The sequence below is a fragment of the Triturus cristatus genome, chromosome 12 (assembly GCF_964204655.1).
Source record: "Triturus cristatus chromosome 12, aTriCri1.1, whole genome shotgun sequence".
NCBI classification, from domain to species: domain Eukaryota; kingdom Metazoa; phylum Chordata; class Amphibia; order Caudata; family Salamandridae; genus Triturus; species Triturus cristatus.
In genome coordinates, this window is record NC_140595.1 from 658510115 (window position 1) to 658534258 (window position 24144).

Genomic DNA, 24144 nt, shown 5'->3' on the forward strand with positions numbered 1-24144 from the left:
TTCACTCTCTCTCTCTACTCACTTCTAAACAGCATTTTCTTTGTTTTTTTGGTGCAGTCAGTATTTCAACAGCTGTGTATACCTCCTTCACAGGCTTTCACATAAAATTATTAATATAGTGGTCACAAATATAACTATGCTCTGCCAAGGGGCCAAGGAATGAATGAACATGTAGCCTGACTACCTTTATGACCTACTGAGAGACTCACACTGCCTTCAGCCTCAAATCCGGAGCTCCCAATCATGGCCCGTCATGAACACACACTCACATCCTAATATCACCCACCTGGAAGTTACTTGAATATATTCAGAAACATGTCAGGAAAAACAAATAATTTGAGGAAAGTGACACGCGAAATGTAAACAGTAACTGCATTGCAGACATGGACTACCTGAAGGGGTTTTAAGTTCATTGTTGCTATATGTAATGTTAAGGACATGAATGTAGGGCCCTTTAGGGACTTACTTCAAAGTGAGTATTTAATTACTGCTGTTCTGAGCACTGGCACAACCCTGCCCACTTAAAACTCTGCATAGTGGTTATTTTTTTAGGTCTCGCTGAAGACAGCACATGCGCTGTCTGTTGCAAGACATATTATTAGCTTACAGTGGGTTTAGAGCCCCGCCCATTGCTTACAATTAGTTGTCTTGACTAAATTACAAAAGATCTAAAACTGTGCAGCCAGACTGCTGCTGGGCGTATCCAATCGTACGTCAGCTAAACCATCCATTCGTTCACCGCATTGGCTGCCGGTGAAGTATAGGGTAAATTTTAAAGCCCTTTGTATTGTTCATAAATCCCTTCAAGGGAATGGTCCTCCATTATTGGTACCTATGATTCACCCACATAAAGCTAATAGGAATCTACGATCCAATGATCTTCATTTGGTATCGGTCCCTAAAGTCAAGAGGGCCATAAGTGGCGGCCGTCTTTTTTCTCTTAATGCAGCCAAACTATGGAATGCCCTGCCCCCCACCCCCACTCCCCCAGTTACGGAGGGAACCCAACCACCTAGTTTTCCGAAGACAATTGAAAACCTTCCTGTTTCCCTAATCCTCCTCAGCCCTATCCGATCAGTCACACTCAGCGCTGGGAGGCCTCCGGGTAGCCATGCGCTATACAAATGTTCTTTCATTCATGCATTCATTCTTCATTGCCACTCATTTGATTGTTTCTTATTCCTCAGCTTCCATCGGTTATCGTTCCTTTTATCATGCTTGTCCCTTTCGCACTACTTGTCTTTACGCTGCTTATTATTCAGGTGCTATTTGTATCGGTTTGTTTCCGCACTCTGCAAGAGAGTGTGTGTTTTCCAGCTGTCTTCTTGTGTACTTCCCCCCTCTCCGTGTTTCTCTTTCACTTTTATTTTTGGACATGCTCCACTGCAGCCACACTACTGTACAGCATGGTTCGAAATCATTCTCAAGTACCTATATAATGCCAGTAAGATCCGGCAAAATACAGTACAGCCGCTCGTGCTGCTGTTGCCCTGGCCTATGCTTGTTTGGCAGTCTACTGAAAGTAACACAGTTGCAACATTTATTGATTTATTGTTGCAATGTGGAAATCCTGCGAGAAGCACCCATGTGAGTCTGTCACTTCACACAGGAAAGAGAACAGAGTTAAAACCAGCAAGGAAAGACACATGAAGAGAGGGGCCTCTATGAAGAGTCCAGAGGGAGAAAAAGAGCGAGCTATAAAAAGACAAGTGTGCCAGAGACTTCTGAGTAAGAGAAACAGAAAGAGTGAGAGCAAGGCAGTAAAGAGATAGGCGAGAAAAGTAGCTGAAACTGAACACAGAAGGGAGAGTGGGGGGAAGAGACACACACTAGAAAGAGACAGCTGGAGAGGGAGAGAGACATGCAGACTATGAAAAATGCAAGCGAATAACAGATAACTAACAGAGAGACAGACGTGAGCTCAGGAGAGAGAAAGTGAGAGAGAGGTTGTATATTGATTGACAAGTGGGAAAAGAGTGGAGAGAGAAAGTGCAAGTGAAGGAAGTGAAGGGAAAATACAGCATTTAGGCCCTGATCACGAGGGCCAGAGAGGCATATTCAGTATTTATTGCACGCCATGATGCTCAACGCCCCCGGTTTGGAATGTACCAAGTGCAATCCATAGCATTTACAGAGTGCTTTTCCCCAGTGATGGGCAATACCATACACCAAATGCCTCCCGTGAATTACCAGGCCCCTTTCCCTGTTACACGCTTTGTGAAGGTGGTGTATCGGGGACAAGACTGTTTGGGGTGCAGTGGGTCAGGTTTTGTTACGCCACTCCTTTAGGTCGCATCAAAGAGTGGAGAGGGACACCTCAAAAGGCTTGCCTAGTGCCCCAGGAGGGGTGTAACATGAGGAGGAGGAGGGAGCGTTGGAAGGAAGAAGGCCAGGGGGGCTGCTGGAGAGGGAGTGATGAGTGTGAAAGGGAAAGTGGGGAAGACAGGGTAGGGGGGCAAAAGGGGGAAGGCAGAGCATATAAGGGGAAAGGGTGTATGAGAGGGAACTAGGAAGAAGACGGTGCAACTCGGAGGTCACTTCAAGACGTTGCTTTGCGGTTATGTCGCTGTAAGGCAAGTGACTGTGTCTGGCCGCTTGCACATTAGAAAGGAGGGGCATTAGATGGAAAGGGGAAATTGAAGAGGAGGGAATAGGGTGTTGCGTCATGTTGGTTGCACGAGAGGGGGTGAGGGATGTAAGAGGGAAGAAGGGGCATAGTAGGCCACAAAGTATGCGAGAGGCATGAATCAGAAGAAGGGAATGGAGGAAAGGGCATAAGGGGCTATGTCTTGTAGGGTGCTTGTGAGGCGCCTGTGCGTACCATTGGCAACTTTGAAGCGCTGCGGGGTAAATGAGAGGAAAGGGAAAGGCAAAAAGAAGGGACCCTAAAGGGAAAGAGGGCGCGAGGGGGAGTGCGGAAAGAGCCTACAAGGGTATACGCAATATTCATGTTCGTCTCGGAGGGGGTTTGGGGGGAACTGAAGATTTCATTCCCCTGGAAGAACAGTGGGGGCAGGAAGGGACTTTTTATGCTTGTGAATATTTCTGCTGCAGCTGGGTTGAGTGTTCTCTTTCAATCGGGAGGGGACAAAGGCGAGAGAGGGTCTTCTCGGATGTGAACTTTTTGCCTTCTGGGTGGGAAGTACGGGGGGGGGTGGATAGAGCACTTCTTGCCTGCAAATGTTTATGCCTGTGGGGCGGGGGTGCTCAATAAAAGTCTGCTGGCTCCGAGAACGGCCCGGCTTCCTCCCAGCCTCTCTTCCTGTGCCGACCTGCTGGAGTCGGCTGTTATTTTTGGCGGGCGGCCCCGCGGAAGAAAAGCTTCCCCCCCAAAAAATCCCTCCGAGCGCCAGGGAACCACTGACGGATGATGACATGACGGCTTCCAGCATCTTTCAAGGTCACGGAGGGGGTGGGGGAGCGACAGGAGGACGGAAAAAAGCCATAAAACTGCAAAACTTCTTGTTTTATGTGAGTCACGGCCCCGGCTGGGCCACTTTTCCTCCCAGAAAGTAACAAGATATTTCTCAGACAGCAGCGAGCAGCAGAGGGCGTCTCTGGGAGGCTGCGAGGCTTGGACCGCTGCTCCCACCGCCCGACGAGAAGGGCTGGCACCGTGGCACGGCCCCACGGGAGCATGGTAGCCCTGTTTCTGAATCCAGCTGCCGCCCTACTTTCAGGAGCCTACCAGCCCCTGAGGAGAATTACCAATAACTTGTAATATCACACAATCATATCATCAGACGACTCCACCCCAAATAACCCCACCTACACACCCACCGCCTGCAGCTCTAACCCCACCCAAACATGCGCAGGCACTGCGGATATATGAGACTGTAGGATCTGATACCTTATAAGGAATTAAGATAAACTGAAATAAATCTAAACTATTCCTACTGCTTCCGGTACTGAGCCGGGGTGACTTTGACTATCCATTGATCTGGAGCACAGATTGTGACAAGTACCTGGTGGTGAGGATACACCCCTCTGGAGAGGCAGTCATCACCAGGGACAATTGTGGCCCAGCTATTGAACCGCTCTCGACCCAGGTTGACAGATGGATTAGCCTTCCCCTGCAATTTCAGGTAGAGTTGCCCTGATTAAAATGGCTGTACTGCCCAGTTTCCTCTATTTATTTGCAAACATTCAAGTTCCTTTGCTGCCTAGCTTTTTTTTGTTTTAGAATACCTGTGCGCTTCTAGCTTGACTAATGTGGGTCAGAAAAAGCGTCCACCAGAAATGATATGTCGTTACACTATCCTTTGATAAGGATGGTTTTGCAGTTCCACACTTTCAAAAATATATATTTTTTGGCCTAGGCTCACTTTGCTATATACTGGTATTACCCAGCGCCCCTTATGCCCCGTACAGTAGTGGAAACAGCTGCGCTTGATAGTGGGTGTCTTAAGATGCACTCTCTGTACACAAACCTTACACCAACACTGACTTCAACACAGTTGCAGCCACCATCAGAGCTTGGTGTACCTTAGGTAGACGACCTGGGCACCTGAAATCCCACTCCTGGATAATCGTACATTGCTACTTCCATCGGAACAAGTGGGCAACGAAACACTGTGGAGACGAGGCTTGACGCATAAAGGTCCTTTGTGTCGCTATAGGGCGTTCTTTTACATAGAATAGTTTAGAGAGTCAGGAATAACCAGCCTGCTTTACATTTCATATATTTCAGACTACGATAAAGTCAGAGTCCAGTTTCCCTCCTTTCTAGAATAGCCGCCACAATTTAAAGGCTTGACTAGAATCATAGAACTGAAAAAAACCCCGGATATGGTTGCCAGGCCCTCCCGTTTCTTTAACCCCGCTTCGGACAATGTTGAAGTCCCAGCTACGAGGCGACGGCATGTGCATGTTGAGGAGCAGTGCTCAGCAGAAAATTGGGCATATTGCTGCTCACTAACCACTCTCATTTCCATGATCTACAGATGGAAATGATTAAATTGCTACTCACGCTTTACCTCAGCCTAGCTATGCGCTATCAAATTGACTCGAATGCAGACTACAAAAGCAGCAGACATGGAGCCCAGTAGGCTGATTTTATTCATGTCCCACAGATCTGCCCAGAAATTAAAAGCTTTTGGGTAGAAGTTACCCAGGTGATATCACAATTGTGGGCCACTATGTCACATGCTCCCCACTGTGGGTTCTTCAGGGGTATCTGTGCTCTAAAGGGTTCATCTCACAAATCAAGGGATGGCTAATGATGTACATTGGTGCAAAATGAAGGTTGAAATATACATTACTTTACACCCTATAGCAACCAGGCTTGAAGATATATAGGCCCTGGTCCAGGGATACCTCCAAGACAGAAATGACCAGTTGTCTTAGGCAAACACACATCTATGGTGGGTGCTAGCATAAGGGAAGGGTTGGTTATCTGAAAGAGGGTGGATAGTTGGTCGGGTACTGTAGTTTACATTTAGAAAAGGGATAGTTCAATTCTGCTTTACTTGCACAGTACAACACAAGTCCTCTGGTGTATATTTGCATGGATGTTATTAATATTTATATAGTGTGTCATGATAAGATTACTCTCAGCCAACATTCGACCACGGATGACCCTTAGCTTACATTTAGGTACTCTATGCAGCACAATAACCCCTTTAAATTGTCGAACACTGCTACAATCCCGCGTATGCCTTTTGCAGTAGCAGGTTTTGGGGAATCCATTTATGCCTTTATCAATTGTCCACACAAACATCGTGCACCTTTGAAGGCAGGCATGGTGATACCCCCCTACCTCACAACAAATCCCAGGAGTATGATTATAGATTTAGCTCACTCAATTTTCTCTATTAATAGTTTGTTTTAATTAAGTTCATGGCCATTAGAGTCGTTTTGCACTCTAGTTATCAATTTCAGTTTCTTTAAATAAAAAAAAGGGAATGCCACTGACCTATGTGAATCTCCAAATCAAGATTTGTTGGCAAGATATTTTAATCTTGCTGGTGCATCTGGGAAATGTTTGAGAAGATTGAAATTTGCGCGTTGTCTCGTGTGTCTATCATGATGCTTGAATAGATGGTTGTATCTGGTAAAATATGTGATATATGTATTGGTATCGTCGCTTAGCAGAACAACTTACTACTACTAGCATCACTCAAATGTCTAAATAATGGTCTTTCAAGGCAGCATGGCTAGGATTGCAATGTTGACTTCCTAGCAATGGTGCGTCTGTAAATTAGCATATTTGCATTATGTTCAGATTGTCATAGGCGGTTTTTTTACGATCAGTCTGTTGATGTATGTGTATCTATTAGCTTGTTTGCTTTGATTATTAAAATATTGTTTGTGACTCCTTTCTCGTTTTTTACACTGCGCATATGTATTGCATATGTGACTTCTATTTAAGTAAGTGATTTTTAATGATTTTGATTTTCTTTTTGTAAAAAGAAAAGGCTCTTTGTTTTGGGGGTGTCTCTGTTTACTTGCCAGCTGGTGTATAGCACTGGATGGTGGTGGCATTTCTGGTGGCATCAGTTCCTCTTCTTCCTCCAGCTGGCAGTAAGATGATGTGATGTCAAGGATTTATTCCTGGAACAGCCTTACCACCGTTTGTATCCAGGCATGCCACCATGCTGCTGCCTCTTCCTCCTGGTCTGACTGCCACACCAGTAGTCTGTGTGTTGCCAAGGAGCTAAGAATAAACGCCCTAATTAGTAGCTGGCACCAAACAAGCATGTGTTTGCAATGACACAGCAATGCTTGTTCAGTACCCTACAAATCTTACACCTGTCTGCCTTAATTAGTTATCCTACCTTTTAGCGCAACAAAAGTGACTCAAACAGATGGACATTTCTTTCTTGGATATTTGATTTCTTTGTAACTCATTATGGGGCACATGCATCAACAATGCCATTTGCGATTCCTTATTAGCGAAAAATAAGGATTCGCTAATAAGGAATAGCAAAAGGCTATGCATGTAGGAATCACTATTCAAATAGCGATTCCTTAACTTTCCTCAATTGCTACTAGCAAATTGCGAGTAGCAATTAAGGAATGCCATCCCAATCATTCCTATGGGCCTCCAGGCCCATAGGAATGAATTGGAGATTGCATGAGCAAATAGCGAGTACCAGTAGGTTCTCGCAAATTGCTCATGCAATTTCAAGGGTGCAAGGGTGTCAAAATGACACCCTATTGCACCCCTGAAATTGATATGTGCACATATGTTGCACACACCCATGCTCTAAGGGCATGTGTGTGCGCAACATGAAACTTTGAAAAATGCACAAAAGTGCATTTTTCAAACTTTTAGCAAATTACCATGCAGTTCATCTTCATGGTAATTTGCTCCCCCTATTAGCGAATTCGCTAATTTTTTAACTTTCATGCATTGCATTTAAGGAATCCCAAATTGAGATTCCTTAAATTAAGGAATCTCAATTTGGGATTCCTTAAATGCTATCGCTATTTAAGGAATCGCTATTTAAGGATTCCTTAAATAGCGATTTTTGCTTTTGGGTTGATGCATTGGGATTGGGTATTTTTAACTCAATACCGGGAGCTATTAGCGAATCGGTATTTTACCGACTGGATTTTGGCTTGATGCATGAGGCTGTATATCCTTTGGGATCCGGATTTTTGCCCTGGCTGGCTATTGTTTTCTTGTGATCCTTCGTCCTCTAAATAATATATACGATGCATATCACGGAAGAGCAACAAGCATCTTAGCAGACCCTGGCGCCCTTAAACTTGCTACACCCCAATCCTCTAAAACAAGCTTACCAAGCCACCATGCTGTTCTTGTGTCTGCAGTAGCACCTAGAATACAAACTAGACTTACTCGTAACAGTATAAAGACTCCTAACAGCCGCAGAGCAATGTTTTCATGGCAATGTTATCTTCTTTGCTGGCTCTTTCTTTGTTTTTAGTTAAATACACTTTACTGCTCCTTCAACTTTTGAAATCTGTCACCAGTTTGAACAATATATAAGAAGTTGTGAAAATTGTGTCTCAACAGCTACTTCCATCAATCGACCTCTGGGTGATGTTTGTGTGTTACCCCTATGGAAAAGGACTATGACACTTACTACTGCTAATCAAGCACCATATGTAAATATTTAAAAAAAACACCAAAAGTTAAGAAAACAAAAAAAACATACATTCTTGTTCAGTAATCCAGACCTGCCCTACTCCTTTCCTCGTTGCCCTACAAATAGTTCCTTATCTTACAAATAGAAGAATTCTGGAGACCTAATAATATATTTCCACTGTCTCTCTGAGGGTGTCGAAATGTTTTTCATGATCCACAGGCTCATTTCGGTGCCTACTAGAGATACCACAATATTCATGCTCACCATAATCCATACCCAGGCAGACTTACTTCAGAGTAATATCAATATACACAGAATTGTTTTCCAGGAAGAGGAAATAGTTGTAGCAAAACTAGCTTATGAGTAAAAGTATACCTCTTGTCCATTTCACTCCGTCTCTCGCTGAATTCTACTGGTAGCATAGAAATAGAAAAGATACTGCTTATTAGGAGGGTTCCCCAGCAGGGAGACCACGAGCAGTCACTGCAGAGCAGCATCCTTGTGTCTGAGCAGAAGATGCAGCATTTTGGGCTGTATCAATGTTTTTCAGACTTCCCAACCCGAATGGCTTTCGCTCCTCTTCTCTCCACTTTCATTTAGAGAACCAGCTTTGTGCTGACAGTCGTTCTATGCAGACCCGGCTACCACATATAGGGCCATATGTAGGTACCTAAATACCGGTCGGTAACGGCCGAAAATCGGTAAATATCCCGTTACCGACCGGTATTTAGGCAATTGAGATGTAGGTGGCTGAATTTCAGGATTCGGTAATTTACCGAATCGGAATTTTAAGAAATCGGTAAAATACCGGTTCGGTAAATTACCGAATCCTGAAATCCTATGTAGGGGGCACTCAAGTGAGTGCATTTGTGGTTTCTGGATTCGTTATTTACCACCAACTACAAGTTGATGGTAAATAACGAATACCTTTTAAAAAGCAATTTTGGTGCTTTTTTAAAAGTGCCATGTGGCAGACATACATGCCCTTAGGGCATGTATGTGCGCCACATGTGCACACATGCACGATTCAGGGGTGCAACAGGGTGTCAATGTGACACCCTGCCACCCATGAATATGCTCCCCCTATTACCGATTCAGTATTTACCGAACCGGTAATAGTGAATGGCTTCCCATTCTGTCCTATAAGCCTCCAGGCCCATAGGAATGAATGGGAAGGGATGCATTATTACCGATTCGGTAAATACCGAATCAGTAATACCGAATATTACCGATTCGGTAATAATTACCGAATGTTTACCTACATTCTATTTACCAATTCATAAATACCGAATCGGTAACATTCGGTATTTATGAATCGGTAAATAGAAATTATCTACATATGGCCCATAATCACAAACATCCCCCATGCTACTTTTGCCACAGTGTTCACTTTCTAATCTTTGCATAGGTAGGCCTTGGTTCACATGACAAAATGGACTTAGTTGATATAAATATCCTTTTTGCCTTTGCCAAATGTCAGGCTGGATAACTTTTCGAGCGGAAACGAAAATTGCTTAAAAAGGGTCCCCGAGCTGCATACCTTTCTTTTCCTATGTGATGCAGGGCCAGGAACAGCAGTTTCTTACCTTACTCTTTCCACAGAGCACTCCTTTCATGTTCTGCAATACAGGATAACTCCCCCCAGGGACTTTTGAAATCCACCAAAGGGACGTCAGGGACTGGGGAAGTCCTCTGGTGACTTTTGAAGTCTCTCTGTATCAGGGAATAGGGAAAGAGTGTAGGGCAGCCCAAACGAATCACCGTGACTGGATGCCCCGCCCTGGGTTGACTGGACATTAGCCTGCAAGGTCTTGGCAATTTTGAACTATGCTGCATAAAGAAACTTTTAGAAACTTCACACATGTACATGAAAGCCAATACACCCCGAGTACAAGGCACTTCTTAGCACATAGCAAATGTTCAAGTCCACATGAGAAGGTACTTCGGTGAGCTGTACTGTTTGAAGTTGTGATTTTCCACAGTTTCTGTGCATTCCAGCTCACCAAAATGATTGGTAGCTCTCAACCAAGTTGGGTTAATGCTCCTCTGCATAGCTTAAGGAATGACGTGCCACACAGATGTGTGATTTTGGCAGAAGCAGATGAGATTTCACTAGTGCTGAGGCCTTGACTTACATCAGCACATTATGCCATAAAAAAAGTGCAATGCAATATGGTACGGTGTAATGCAATCCAATAGACCAACACTGGTATTATACTTGTTATATCATAATAATGGTTCTCCTTGTAATTTTAGAACATCAGTACTGCTGTTTGAAATGTCGGTTGCAGGATTCATGTTCCCTCTCAATAATCATGCACTCACTCAGCCATCCTCCTATACACTCATTAAGTCATCAATGCACACAACCATTATTTCTCAATGTACTTAATCACTCACTCATTCATTAATCCATCCCCTCAGCCATCCACCAATTATAAACACTTGCCCACCCATGCAATTACACACACACACACACACACACACACACACACACACACACACACACACACACACACACACACACACACACACACACACTTGTTAGTCAGTGAAGGACTCACCTTTACTCAGAAAATAGACCCACTGGCTTTGCAAATGTTTGTCCTTCCTTAGACACCCTTCAGGCTGTTCTGTGAGTATTTGGCTTGGCAGGGAGTCCTCGTTCATGGCTCTGTAGTGTCCTTCCAAATGTGATGATGTTGTTTAAGTAAGTAAGCACTTCAACAAGTTCATGTCATAAAACGTCCTCTCCTTGAGCAGTTGAAAGACTGCCAATGCTTCAGACAAGTCTTGAGGGAAACAGTGTAACTTGTAGAAGCCAAGTTAGCATCATAAACTACCCTATCTTGCCATTTTCCCTCCTCCTTGGGTATCCTCGAGGGCAGATTCCCAAGAGAGGGAGAGTGGGACCCCATGGGAAGGGGAGGGGATGAAGAGGGAATGGGCGCTGGTGGCAGCGTGCAGAGGTACCTTTAGTCCAATACAGACAGGTGGTGTTTAGGATTCTTAAAGACAAAAGATCAGTGCAGTTATGATGTTGGCAGTATTTATTTTAAGTAGTCATGTTCAAACACAGGCGTGGCTAGGTCCACCCACTTCCTCAGTCATTTTTCTTCAGCTGCGTGCACAGACTGTAAAGGCTGGTAATTTACATGCCTTGTGTTTGATTTCAAGCAGTTATTTACTCCATCACTTCACCTCTGAGGGCTCATGAGAAATAATTACAACAGCCTACACGTTTCGTCCTTTGCTGGACAACATCAGGGCTATAACTATAAATCCGACCATCCTTAGTCTGTTGACCTGTATTTTCCTTTTCCTCAGTTCCCAGCAGGATTTATCGGCCGGCTGTACGAGGACACAGGCCCATTAAGGCAGAAGCTGATACAGAGAATAGTGATGTAATGAGAGAAGTTAATCAACTGAGGACGTATGAACAGTACAGATGTAGTGAGAATTGAAGAAACTGAATGTTCAAACTGAGGAGCAAATTTAGGCAAATACAGGTCAACAGACTAAGGATGGTCGGATTTATAGTTATAGCCCTGATGACGTCCAGCAAAGGACGAAACGCGTAGGCTGTCAAGACTATTGGATACTGAACAGACTATGCTGTCTATGAAATTTTGGGAATAAATTTGAAAACTTTACTACAACCTAAAACTGGCCTGCTGATTGTTCTTTGGACTAATGCCAAATTTGGACTGATACAATGTTTGATATTTAGAAGACGCTCCTTTTCCATTAGTTGTAATTGTCTTGCTAATAGTGGCCTGGAGCGGTGGACCACGGAGAGTTGAGCGTCACCACTGAACGGTTTTGTTATATAGTTTTGAGCTGTGTCTTGTGCGCACTGGATCTATGCCCTCATCGGTTGTGTTGCAGTGTGTTGCTCATGAGAAATAGTGGAAAGAGCAGTCACTGGTGCTGCTTTTTTTATGCCAGAATTATGGCTCCTGGAATTGCTCACCTCTCCCAGCGCAGTGTAAACTGGCATTAATCTCTAGTGGCACTGTGGCCATTGCTACTACTCATCTGTACTGCACTACTTACGGCTACTCCCAATGTGTCATCTGGCACTACTTACTTCAACTGCCTTCATGGCCATTGACACTACTCACCTCTACTAGCACTTCTCACCTCTATTGAACTTGTGGGCAATTGCTCTGCTCACCTGCACTGGTACTATGGCCACTGGCAGTATAGTCACTGGTAGTACTCACCTCTACTAGCACTATGTCAATTGTCATTATTCACCTCTACTGGTTTTAAGGCCACTGGCTCTACTCACATCTGTTGGCACGTTGTACATTGGCACTTACCTCTACTAGCACGTTTCACCTATATTGGTCCGGTGACAAATGACACTACTCACCTCTACTGCTAGTACTTACCTCCACAAGCACTACTCAACTCTACAAGGACAGAGGCCAATGGTCCAGGGACTGCTCCTTTCTGCTGACAACACAGTTGGAAACCTGAGGCCAGCTGCCATTTCTGGTGTCAGGCCTTCTCCTGTGTCATCGTGTGGTCTCTGCCACCTCTGTGGAACATGCACAGTAACACTGCAAGCATTGTAAGAAGCCTCCGTGCTAAAATGTGGTACTTACACCAGCACCGTTCCTATCTTATTGTGTAACATTTGCTTTGAATTTACTATTATAACAGGTCTCCTGCTATTGTACGCGAAAATTGGGCCATTCTTTGACTACCCATCATTAAGTACACATATCCTAAGAGGGCCAGGCCTAAAAAAAAAATAATGTTGCATTTATATCAGGCTATTATATCAAGCTTTTATATCAGGCTTTTATGTCAATCAATCAAGCGTTTGTTAAGCGCAACTACTCACCCGTAAGGGTCTCAAAGCGCTGGCTTTACTGAATCCTGGGAATTAGGCTTTTATGTCAGGCTATTATATCAGGCTTTTCTATCAGGCTCAAGCCACTGTCTGGAAGCTTCAGAACACTGTAAAGAACAATCTCACAAGTAAACAAAACTAATTTCAGAGGACATGGAGGACTGAATTGTGTTTAAGCATCAAACTCACTCGACATCTAAGAGCTGCTATCAGTGCTTATTTGGTTACATAATAAAAGCATAGGGGGCCAAATGTTTATCTTAGGTGCTCTCCACCCGCTCTAAGGATCACCAGAGTTGCCAAACATGAAGCCTGCTTACTCATAGTTAGGCTTTCCTGTTTTCAGTTTCTATTTTTGGTAAATTCTGGTGGGGTTTTTTCAGTGTTTTCAAGTGATTTCATTACCTTAAAAAAACAGTGGTTATCAGTGGTTACACATTTTCGCGCCATTAAAAACAACAGAAACGAGGAGGAGCCTAGCGCGCAACCAAGATGGCCGCGTAGGTGCGAGGCTCCCGAGGACCTCCGCAACCTCCTACGATTATCCTGAAATTATCCTGCCCTGGATGAGGGGACTATGTTGGTGAACCTGAGCTGAGGTGGCACCCGTTTCCCGCTTCCGAATCGGACCTCGGACACCGGAGTGAGCACCGATTGAGGTTTGCGGCCTTCCCCTCGCCGGACCCCGGATTTGCGCTGTGGGGTGATCCAGTGACAAAGTGAACAACAGCGGCAGGCAGGGCCTGGCGACTCGCGTACCCCGCGCTTTCGCTTTCGCACCCCCTTGCCGTCTTTGCGAGGTTGGGTCGCGGAGCTCTTGGTGTTGGTGTGGCCTTGCTGGGAGACCCTGCCTGCCTGCAGGCTGTGATCCACCCCGCTGCTCTGAGGTGGCCCCCCCCGGAGCTCGTGGCCCTGTTTTCCTGCCCTACACGACGTGGCTGGTGCGACTGGGAGACTGGTGGCCATGGCCACGAAACAAGATGGAGATCGGGCAAAGATCAAATCGACCCGGCGTGGCGCCGTCCATCAGGCCAACAGTATGGACCGCTATACCCTCCAGAAGGGATCTCCCGATGGACCGCGCAAGTCCCCTGAGAGCCCTCCTGATGCCCCAGACCTGCCCGCAGATCTGACTCGAGATGTCATGGGCGCCATTGCCGAGATGAAGGCCTCGGTGGGCCAGCGGTTCGATACACTGGCGCAGAAGATCGACTCGGTCCTCGTGGATGTTGGCCTGGTGAGGGCCGATCTTTCCAAAACCAACGACCGAGTAGATTCTTTGGCCCACACCGCATCGGGCCTTACGACAGATGTGGCGGCCTTACAAACAGAGGTGCGCCGGCTTAGTCAGGCGAGTGCGCTTATGGATCGACGCCTGGAGGACTCCGAGAGTCGGGCACGGAGGAACAACATCCGCATCATCGGGGTGCCCGAGGGACGCGAGGAGGCGGCGGCGGATCTCTTTGTGGAGGACCTGATTGCTACCCATCTCCAGCCACGGGGGCTGAGTAAATTCTTCGCCGTGGAGAGGGCCCACAGGGTTCCCGGGGGAAGGCCGAAGGTCGGAGCCCCTCCGAGACCTCTCATTGCCCGGATTTTCAATTTTCGGGACAGAGACGCTATCCTGGGGGGTAGGGAATTAACTTTGTTGTCTTGGAATGTGAATGGACTGGGGGACAGGATCAAACGAGGTGTGGTCCTGCAGTTTTTGAAGCGAATCTCGCCCGATGTAGTCTTTCTGCAGGAGACACACCTCATTGGCAACTCCTTCTGCGCCATGAATCGGCGTGGCTATCGCCTAGTGGCCCACTCGGGCTTCACGTCTGGCTCAAGGGGTGTGGGCATCATGGTGAAGAACTCGCTCCCGTTGGAGATTGATGAGGTGCTCCACGATGACAGGGGACGTTACACGGTCTTGGTGGGAAGACTGGAGGGCAAAGTGGTTGTTTTTGTGTCAGTATACATCCCACCGGGGCTGCAGTCGACCACCTTTGCAGACCTGGGGCGCCTTCTTCTTCGCCTTCCGGGGGGGCTTTTAATTGTGGGGGGGGGGATTTCAATGCAGTGGTATCTGGGACTGTGGATCGTCACCCCCCTAGGGACCTCCCCCGGGCACAGGCGTGGCTACCCGGCCTCTTGGATACATTTGGATTAGTGGACTGCTGGCGTTTAAAACACCCCACGCAGCTGCAGTACACTTTCCACTCGGGAGCCCATGGTAGTCTCTCACGACTAGACTATGTCCTTGTCCCGGCGGCCTATGTTGGGAGGGTGGGAGAGGTGCGCCATTTGCCACGGGGTATTTCGGACCACTCCCCGCTCCTGCTACACTTTGATGTCTTTCCGAGGGGTGAGGGTAGGGTGGTCCCAATCAATCCTTGGTACCTGCGCGACCCCACCATTCGCGCTGAATTGATTAAATCCCTTCAGCGATATTTTGATGAGAATGTGGGGTCCGTGCCTTCGGCTGTACCACTGTGGGAGGCCTTCAAGACAGTACTCCGAGGGGAGGCCCTATCCCTTATTTCCCACGCCCGGAGGCGCGAGCGGGAGGAGGTGACCCGGATGGAGGCTGAAATAGCCGAGTTGGAGGGTAGTCTAGAAGGTGGGGTGACGGATGCCGCATTACATGTCCTCCAACTCAAGCAAGCGGCCTATAGGGCCCTCGTCACGGAGGCGGCCAGGGGCCTCAGTAGAGAGCAACAGGGGCGACTGTATGATGTGGGTGATAAGGCTGGTAAACTGATAGCGTGGTTGGACAAAAAAGAGAGAACGAATCGTGTGGTCCCGCTGATTGAGAAAACGGATGGTGTGTGTGTAACTGAGCCAGAAGAAATCGTCTCCTGTTTCGCGGATTATTTCCGTGGGGTGTATTCCCCGGTGTCTCCCTGCTCGGAAGAGGATTCCCGTGCCCTGCTCAGGGATATCGTGCTGCCGTCCCTTTCGGGGGATGACAGGGTGTTGCTGGACGCCGCTCCCACCTCCGACGAAATTGCCCTCGCCATACGCTCGGTCGCCTCCGGCAAGGCCATGGGTCCGAATGGTCTCCCTATCGAGTTGTACAAGTTGCGACCGGATACGCTGGCGCCCCACCTCCGGGCTATGTTCCTGGCGGCACACTCGGTGGGCTCCCTCCCGTTGGACCAGCGTCTGGCTACAATCGTGGTCATCCACAAGGAGGGGAGACCTCGGGACCGGGTTACATCCTATCGGCCCATTTCGCTACTGAATGCGGAGCCCAAGATTCTCGCCAAGGTACTGGCCAATCGGCTGGTCGGCGTGGTGGGCGATTTGGTTCATCAGGACCAGTCCGGCTTTATTCCCCATCGCAGCACAGCCCTTAATCTGCGGCGTTTGCACGGTGTGCTCGCACGTGTCCCGTTCATACCGGAGCCGGCCATTTGGCGTCCTTAGACGCCACTATGGCGTTTGACACCCTTGAATGGCCATACATCTGGGCGATGCTTGCGAAGTTTGGATTTGGCCCAGGGTTCATCAGTTGGGTCAAATTGCTGTATTCGGGCCCATTGGCGCAGGTGGTGGTGAACGGAAGAGTATCGGCTCCGTTCAAGCTGGGCCGGGGCACACGGCAGGGCTGCCCCTTATCGCCGCTCCTCTTTGCACTTGCCTTGGAGCCCCTGGCGGAGTGGCTGCGGTGGGAGCCTTCCATCCGTGGTCTCCGCTGGACCCCCGAGTATGAGGACCGCGTATCCCTATACGCTGATGACATCCTCTTGTATCTAGCTTCCCCACGCAAATCACTCATAGTACTGGTTGATGTTTTGCATTCATTCGGTCGTAATTCCGGTCTCGTCATCAACTGGGCTAAATCGTGTGTGTATGTTCTATCTGGGGAGGCTCCTATCCTCCCGCGGGGCTGTCCGATTCAGGTCGCCCCGCAGGGATTTAGGTACCTGGGTGTCTTCATTACTCTGGACCCGGAGACCCGGTATGATCGGAACTTGCTTCCCTCCCTCCAGCGTCTGAAAGAGGATGTCGTGCGCTGGCGTCACTTGCCGCTTTCGCCGCTCGGCCGGGCGGCATTGTTTAAAATGATGTCGCTGCCGCGTTTCCTGTACGCGTTGCAGAACACTATGGACCTCGTCCCAGCGCGCTACTTCCGCGAGGTGGAGAGTTTGCAACGCCGCCTGTTCTGGGACGGGAGGCCACGTATTGCCCTGGCGAAGCTGACGCTCCCATGGTATGACGGGGGGATTGCCCTCCCGGATATTAAACGGTACTATTGGGCCTCCCAGCTAGCTGCGATTAATCAGGGCCTATATGGGCCCGCCTTAAACCCGGCATTTGAAATGGATAGGATGCTACTTCCAGGTGGTGACTATAATCGAGCGCTCTACTCTAGCGCGCCCGACGCTCGCCTAACGGGCCCCACGCGTGTCATGGTGCGAGTGTGGCACGCGGCCAATGCAGCTATGGGGTGGAAGGACCGTTTGACCCGGGCGTCACCACTTTATGCGTCTGAGCGGTTGGGCTCCTTGTGGACCTCGAAGGGCTTTGAGAAGTGGGACATAATAGGCATTAGCAAAGTGGGGGATCTCTGGACGAGGGGAGGATTTAAAACGTTCGAGATGCTGCAGACGGAATTTCAGTTACAGGGCAGCGAGTACTTTCGGTATTTGCAGGTCCGTCATGCACTGGGCTCCGTCTTCCCGGACGTTGCCTCCATCCCGGAGTGTTCCCCCCTGGAGGATAGAGTGCTGGATGGACATGTCCCTGATAGCACGATCTCACTGATCTACAAAAAACTGATCAACGACCACTCAGGCTTGTTGACTGCCCTTCGTGAGGCTTGGGTAGCCGATGGGCTGGAGCTGGACGACGAGGACTGGATCTCCGCGGTGGCTTCCCCGAAAGAGGTGGCCATACCGGCTCGCCTTCGTTTCGTCCAGCTCAAGATACTCCACAGGGTCTACATGACGGGGCCAAAGCTCCTGCGTATGGGCTATGCTGAGGACGGTTTGTGTAAGCGTGGGTGTGGTGCGTTGGGGACCTTTCTCCATATCTTGTGGGAGTGCCCGGAGGTGGAGGGGTTCTGGCGTGGTGTGCATGAGGTGCTGCGAGTGGTTACGCATGTGGCGCTGTTGCCCGAAGCGAGGAGATGCCTGTTGAATGTGTGGGAGCCTACCGATTACTCGGTGCCGCAGGCGTGGTGGGTGACTCTGGGGTATATGATTGCCAAGCGTGATATTGCTCAACTGTGGGGATCCCAGAGGCCCCCGACTGTCTCGGCCTGGAAGGAACACATGGATTGGTGCATGTTTCGGGAAAAGGTGGTGTATGTGGCGAGAGGTAAGCCTGGGACATGGGTGAAAGTATGGGGCCCATTTCGCTACTGAGTGCGGAGCCCAAGATTCTCGCCAAGGTACTGGCCAATCGGCTGGTCGGCGTGGTGGGCGATTTGGTTCATCAGGACCAGTCCGGCTTTATTCCCCATCGCAGCACAGCCCTTAATCTGCGGCGTTTGCACGGTGTGCTCGCACGTGTCCCGTTCATACCGGAGCCGGCCATTTTGGCGTCCTTAGACGCCACTATGGCGTTTGACACGCTTGAATGGCCATACATCTGGGCGATGCTTGCGAAGTTTGGATTTGGCCCAGGGTTCATCAGTTGGGTCAAATTGCTGTATTCGGGCCCATTGGCGCAGGTGGTGGTGAACGGAAGAGTATCGGCTCCGTTCGAGCTGGGCCGGGGCACACGGCAGGGCTGCCCCTTATCGCCGCTCCTCTTTGCACTTGCCTTGGAGCCCCTGGCGGAGTGGCTGCGGTGGGAGCCTTCCATCCGTGGTCTCCGCTGGACCCCCGAGTATGAGGACCGCGTATCCCTATACGCTGATGACATCCTCTTGTATCTAGCTTCCCCACGTAAATCACTCATAGTACTGGTTGATGTTTTGCATTCATTCGGTCGTAATTCCGGTCTCGTCATCAACTGGGCTAAATCGTGTGTGTATGTTCTATCTGGGGAGGCTCCTATCCTCCCGCGGGGCTGTCCGATTCAGGTCGCCCCGCAGGGATTTAGGTACCTGGGTGTCTTCATTACTCTGGACCCGGAGGCCCGGTATGATCGGAACTTGCTTCCCCCCCTCCAGCGTCTGAAAGAGGATGTCGCGCGCTGGCGGCGCTTGCCGCTTTCACCGCTCGGCCGGGCGGCATTGTTTAAAATGATGTCGCTGCCGCGTTTCCTGTACGCGTTGCAGAACACTATGGACCTCGTCCCAGCGCGCTACTTCCGCGAGGTGGAGAGTTTGCAACGCCGCCTGTTCTGGGACGGGAGGCCACGTATTGCCCTGGCGAAGCTGACGCTCCCATGGTATGACGGGGGATTGCCCTCCCGGATATTAAACGGTACTATTGGGCCTCCCAGCTAGCTGCGATTAATCAGGGCCTATATGGGCCCGCCTTAAACCCGGCATTTGAAATGGATAGGATGCTACTTCCAGGTGGTGACTATAATCGAGCGCTCTACTCTAGCGCGCCCGACGCTCGCCTAACGGGCCCCACGCGTGTCATGGTGCGAGTGTGGCACGCGGCCAATGCAGCTATGGGGTGGAAGGACCGTTTGACCCGGGCGTCACCACTTTACGCGTCTGAGCGGTTGGGCTCCTTGTGGACCTCGAAGGGCTTTGAGAAGTGGGACATAATAGGCATTAGCAAAGTGGGGGATCTCTGGACGAGGGGAGGATTTAAAACGTTCGAGATGCTGCAGACGGAATTTCAGTTACAGGGCAGCGAGTACTTTCGGTATTTGCAGGTCCGTCATGCACTGGGCTCCATCTTCCCGGACGTTGCCTCCATCCCGGAGTGTTCCCCCCTGGAGGATAGAGTGCTGGATGGACATGTCCCTGACAGCACGATCTCACTGATCTACAAAAAACTGATCAACGACCGCTCAGGCTTGTTGACTGCCCTTCGTGAGGCTTGGGTAGCCGATGGGCTGGAGCTGGACGACGAGGACTGGATCTCCGCGGTGGCTTCCCCGAAAGAGGTGGCCATACCGGCTCGCCTTCGTTTCGTCCAGCTCAAGATACACCACAGGGTCTACATGACGGGGCCAAAGCTCCTGCGTATGGGCTATGCTGAGGACGGTTTGTGTAAGCGTGGGTGTGGTGCGTTGGGGACCTTTCTCCATATCTTGTGGGAGTGCCCGGAGGTGGAGGGGTTCTGGCGTGGTGTGCATGAGGTGCTGCGAGTGGTTACGCATGTGGCGCTGTTGCCCGAAGCGAGGAGATGCCTGTTGAATGTGTGGGAGCCTACCGATTACTCGGTGCCGCAGGCGTGGTGGGTGACTCTGGGGTATATGATTGCCAAGCGTGATATTGCTCAACTGTGGGGATCCCAGAGGCCCCCGACTGTCTCGGCCTGGAAGGAACACATGGATTGGTGCATGTTTCGGGAAAAGGTGGTGTATGTGGCGAGAGGTAAGCCTGGGACATGGGTGAAAGTATGGGGCCCCTGGAACGCCTACCGCGGGGGAATCTGTGCTCCACCGTTATTGCCCGATCCGTCGCCGGCCCCGTCCCCTTAGCCAACTCATCCCCCCGGTATCGGGCACTGGGTTTACCCAGCCCTAGTTTTGATCTCTCCCCCCCTCTTGAGATTCCTATGGATGGCTAGGATCCCCCTCTAGGGGAGCACGTGTTGCTATTTCCGATTGAGGATTGCCTTGTGGGTTTGTTTGTATTTGTTGTTCTTTAAGTTTAAAATGGAACCGTATAGTGGGGTCTGGATGGTGTGGCTCTCAACGATGTTAACTCCTGTGCATGCTCATCCGCAGCACCATGTGTTTTATAAATGTATATCGTACGCTCCCTTCATTGCTAGCGGCCGGCCGGAAGGTTGTAGGCCCATACCTGTATATTTTTGAGTCTTGTAATAAACGGTTTAAAAAAAAAAAACAACAGAAACAGTGTTTTTCCAGTGTTCATGGAACATTTTCCTTTTATTATTGCTTGCTTTCTACACTGATAATGCATGGTATATAGACAGTGTATGTACAGTGTATATGAGGTCCAAATACATGTTTGCAAATCAAACCTATTGTAGTACAGTATACAATACTTCTTCAGTGAGTATTTAGTCATGTGCACTCGCTTTTTCAATCCCATATAAACTTTTTCTATGAAAAGGCTCTCTCAACATTGGCACTTGAGATGGGCAACGCCATAACAGCCAGTACACAATTTGCTAACTCTGGCCACTTACATGGCTTTCCATGCCAATACTGGTGCACTTGAAGACTGCGATTCTCTGGGCAGGTTCTGCAACATTTGCGTTGGAACTGGGTGCTTATAGCCTCAGAGTTATTGAAGCGGTCAAAAATGAAGCAGCACTTCTGAAACTACAGAGGGATAATTCTATGCATCATTGAAAGCTATTTCTCATACGTAGTAAAATAAAAGTTCCTGAATTGCTCTTCAACATTGCTTTGTTCACCAAGTGACAAGCACTCTAACATGGAACATGTTGCAGTGCCAAAGTCACTAAAGGTGTCACCCAGCCTACTCTCAAGAAGTTGTTTCACATCTACATCAATTATGCTGAAAACTTGGCAGACAAGGATGTTTTCAGACTCTAGTTTTTTTAATGTCCACTACAGCAGTTATGTTTTCCTGTAAAAATCTAAGAATGCAGTAGTGTGTACTTCTTCCACATCACTATCAATATGCCACCAAAGATCCTCACATTTCTTGCCTTTGGCATGAGAAATATTTGTGTTTTAGTTCCAGCGCATAACAAAACAGTGCACCAGAATGGATTAAAAAGTCAATAGCATTCTTCATTAACTCTGAAGATTGTAAAGATCCTTTCAGCATACCATTTAAAAAGTGGCAAGGATCTCTAAGAGGGAAGTACTTCAGCTCAGGTATTGATTTTGACAGGTCATCATACAACTTTTTCATATACATATCTAAATCCCTGCAAATACAAACATTATCGCTCTAATTTTGTTGAACTTGGAAAGAACCTTTTTGCAGCAGCATTCCAAGTGACACTGCATTCCATGTTGCATCCTGTCATGTTTTAACCACTACCCCAGATTCTTGGTGATGGCACTCTTTTCACACATACTTGTCACTATACCTTACATTGAATGTTTAAAGCCTGAGGTGCTGGCAATTCACCTACTATCAATACTGTCTCACTAGAAACTGGGGGCTGATTTATCAAGGGTTTTTACCCATTCCCTGTGGGTAAATGTGATGGCACATATTGGGAAAGATTCTTCTGAAACCAGCCATTTTACCTACCAATGAAAGAACTAAATGCAGCCAAAATATCAAACATGATGTTGATATTTCCTGATTCTCTAGAGTTTATAAAATAATTAAACAAGACTTAAAACAAGCTTCTAAGCCCTGCATCTTTAGAACAAAGACTGCAAAAGGAAGAAGAAACAGTATTTTAATAACATCCCTAAATAACAAAACTCAAGCAGAATAATGTTAGCCCAGTCTGTGTTGCTGCTAGCTTGTATAACAAAGTTACATCGTATTGGCCCCTTCCGGAAGAAAAAAAAATGACTTTCACTTTCCTTTTCTTTGAATGGCATTTAGTTTGTGGATATGCAGGTGTTTTTTTCAGTGTTTATATGTTTACACTGGGGAGGGCTATTTCCCTTTCGGTGGGGTTTTATCAGTTATTATAGGTTTAAACCTAAAACCGGACAGCCTACTCATAATTCTGCCTAATATATTTTCATTTCAGTATTCACTTTCGGTCACTTTATCTTATCCTTGAAGATTCTTTTTTTCTGTCTCCCCCTTGACACTATTTTCCAGTTGTTCTCTTTATTTCTCACTAAAGTTTCACCCACATGCCCTGTCTGTTGCGAGCCATACTTCTGCATTACCAAGAACACACTAGGACTTGCAGCTTGCCCATTGCTCATCATCTTATGTTTGTCCCTTCCACAGAGCATGGTCTCTTGACCAACACTTGATTGAAAGCAAGCTGTGAAAGCATAGAATGCATCCAATCACTACATTTTCCTTTTTGCTTAAGCACTTAATAGGAGTGCATATTTTTCCCAGCTGTCTCCCTTATGTACTTCTCTCCACCTGGACTCCATGTTGCTCTCTGTCATCCGTGTGTTTCTCGCCCCTCCATCTTGTTCTCACCCTGTTGTATTTCCCCTGTTGCTTTCTCACCAGTGGACGCTTGCACCGCATGCTCCAAGTTGCTCTCACCCATTCCTTCTCCTCATCACCCCCACTCTCCATGATGCTTCCATCCACTTGCATGCTCCTCTCTCGCTTGTTGCTTCTTCTCCACTCATGTACTCCCACGTATCTTGGTCACCTCTGTTTCTCCTCCTTTTGCTCCACAATGTTATCTTGCCCTTTGCTTCTCCCACCCCCATGCCCTCCATGTTGCTGCCGCTCACTCCAATTGCTTCCCCCACATGCTTAAAAAAAAAACACCATAAGGAATTCTGTACAGAGTAGCTAAAGAAAAAATTTGCAAAGCCAATAGGTCCCAAGAGTGAGAACTATTAGCTTTGCCAATGCTTGTTCTGCTTTTCTCTTGGTTAAAGAACACTAATTAAAAGTTAATCCTGGACCCCAAAAATGAGGGCTGTTGCCCACAACCTAAAAGCACAAATACAACTAGGAACTGCTTGATACGCTTAATGTTCATGGTTGTATGAATTTTGCCTCCCCCATCCGAGGGGTGGGGTTGGCAGAGGTGGGCACACCTTCTGGGCTGTACTTATTTTTACCGCCTGTCTTCCCACCGAAAAGGGGGTGAGACAGGAAGGGGGCCTGTTCCTGATAGTAGGAGAGGCTGGGGGTCATGTTGCAAAGGCGGCAAGGACTTTGAAGCTCTCCTGCCACAGATGACTCTACCTTACCTGGGAAGGTGTGAACACCTTTGCCCAGGAAAGGCTTTGTTTCTGGGCCCAGGGACCAAAGGCTGCTGCCCCAGGCATCCAGAAACTTGTCTCGTGGTGGCTGGCTGGTGTTCACCAGTCAGAAATCCACCAATGGGTGATTTGGATCTGGGGTCCCCTCTAGAAGGGAACCCCTCAGTGCATGGAATAATACATTTGACACTTAAATCAGTGCAGGTGTATTATTCTGAGATGTTTGATACCAAATATCGCAGGATTCAGTAAAGCCATTGTGGTGCTAGGAAACTCATAATGACCAGTTTCTAGAGCATATAATCAGGATGGCTTTACTGGGCACTTATAATATTTAAGAAT

The 24144-nt window shown here is 48.0% G+C and overlaps 1 long non-coding RNA gene across 1 annotated transcript in view; it reads left to right on the forward strand.

Annotated features, from left to right (window-relative positions):
- The first annotated feature begins 3773 nt into the window (after positions 1–3773).
- LOC146776492 (uncharacterized) overlaps positions 3774–24144 on the forward strand; it is a 73892-nt gene continuing 53521 nt past the window's right edge. The window contains exon 1 of the long non-coding RNA XR_014972377.1: positions 3774–4085. This is a non-coding gene — a long non-coding RNA (uncharacterized LOC146776492). The remainder of the gene's footprint in view (positions 4086–24144) is intronic.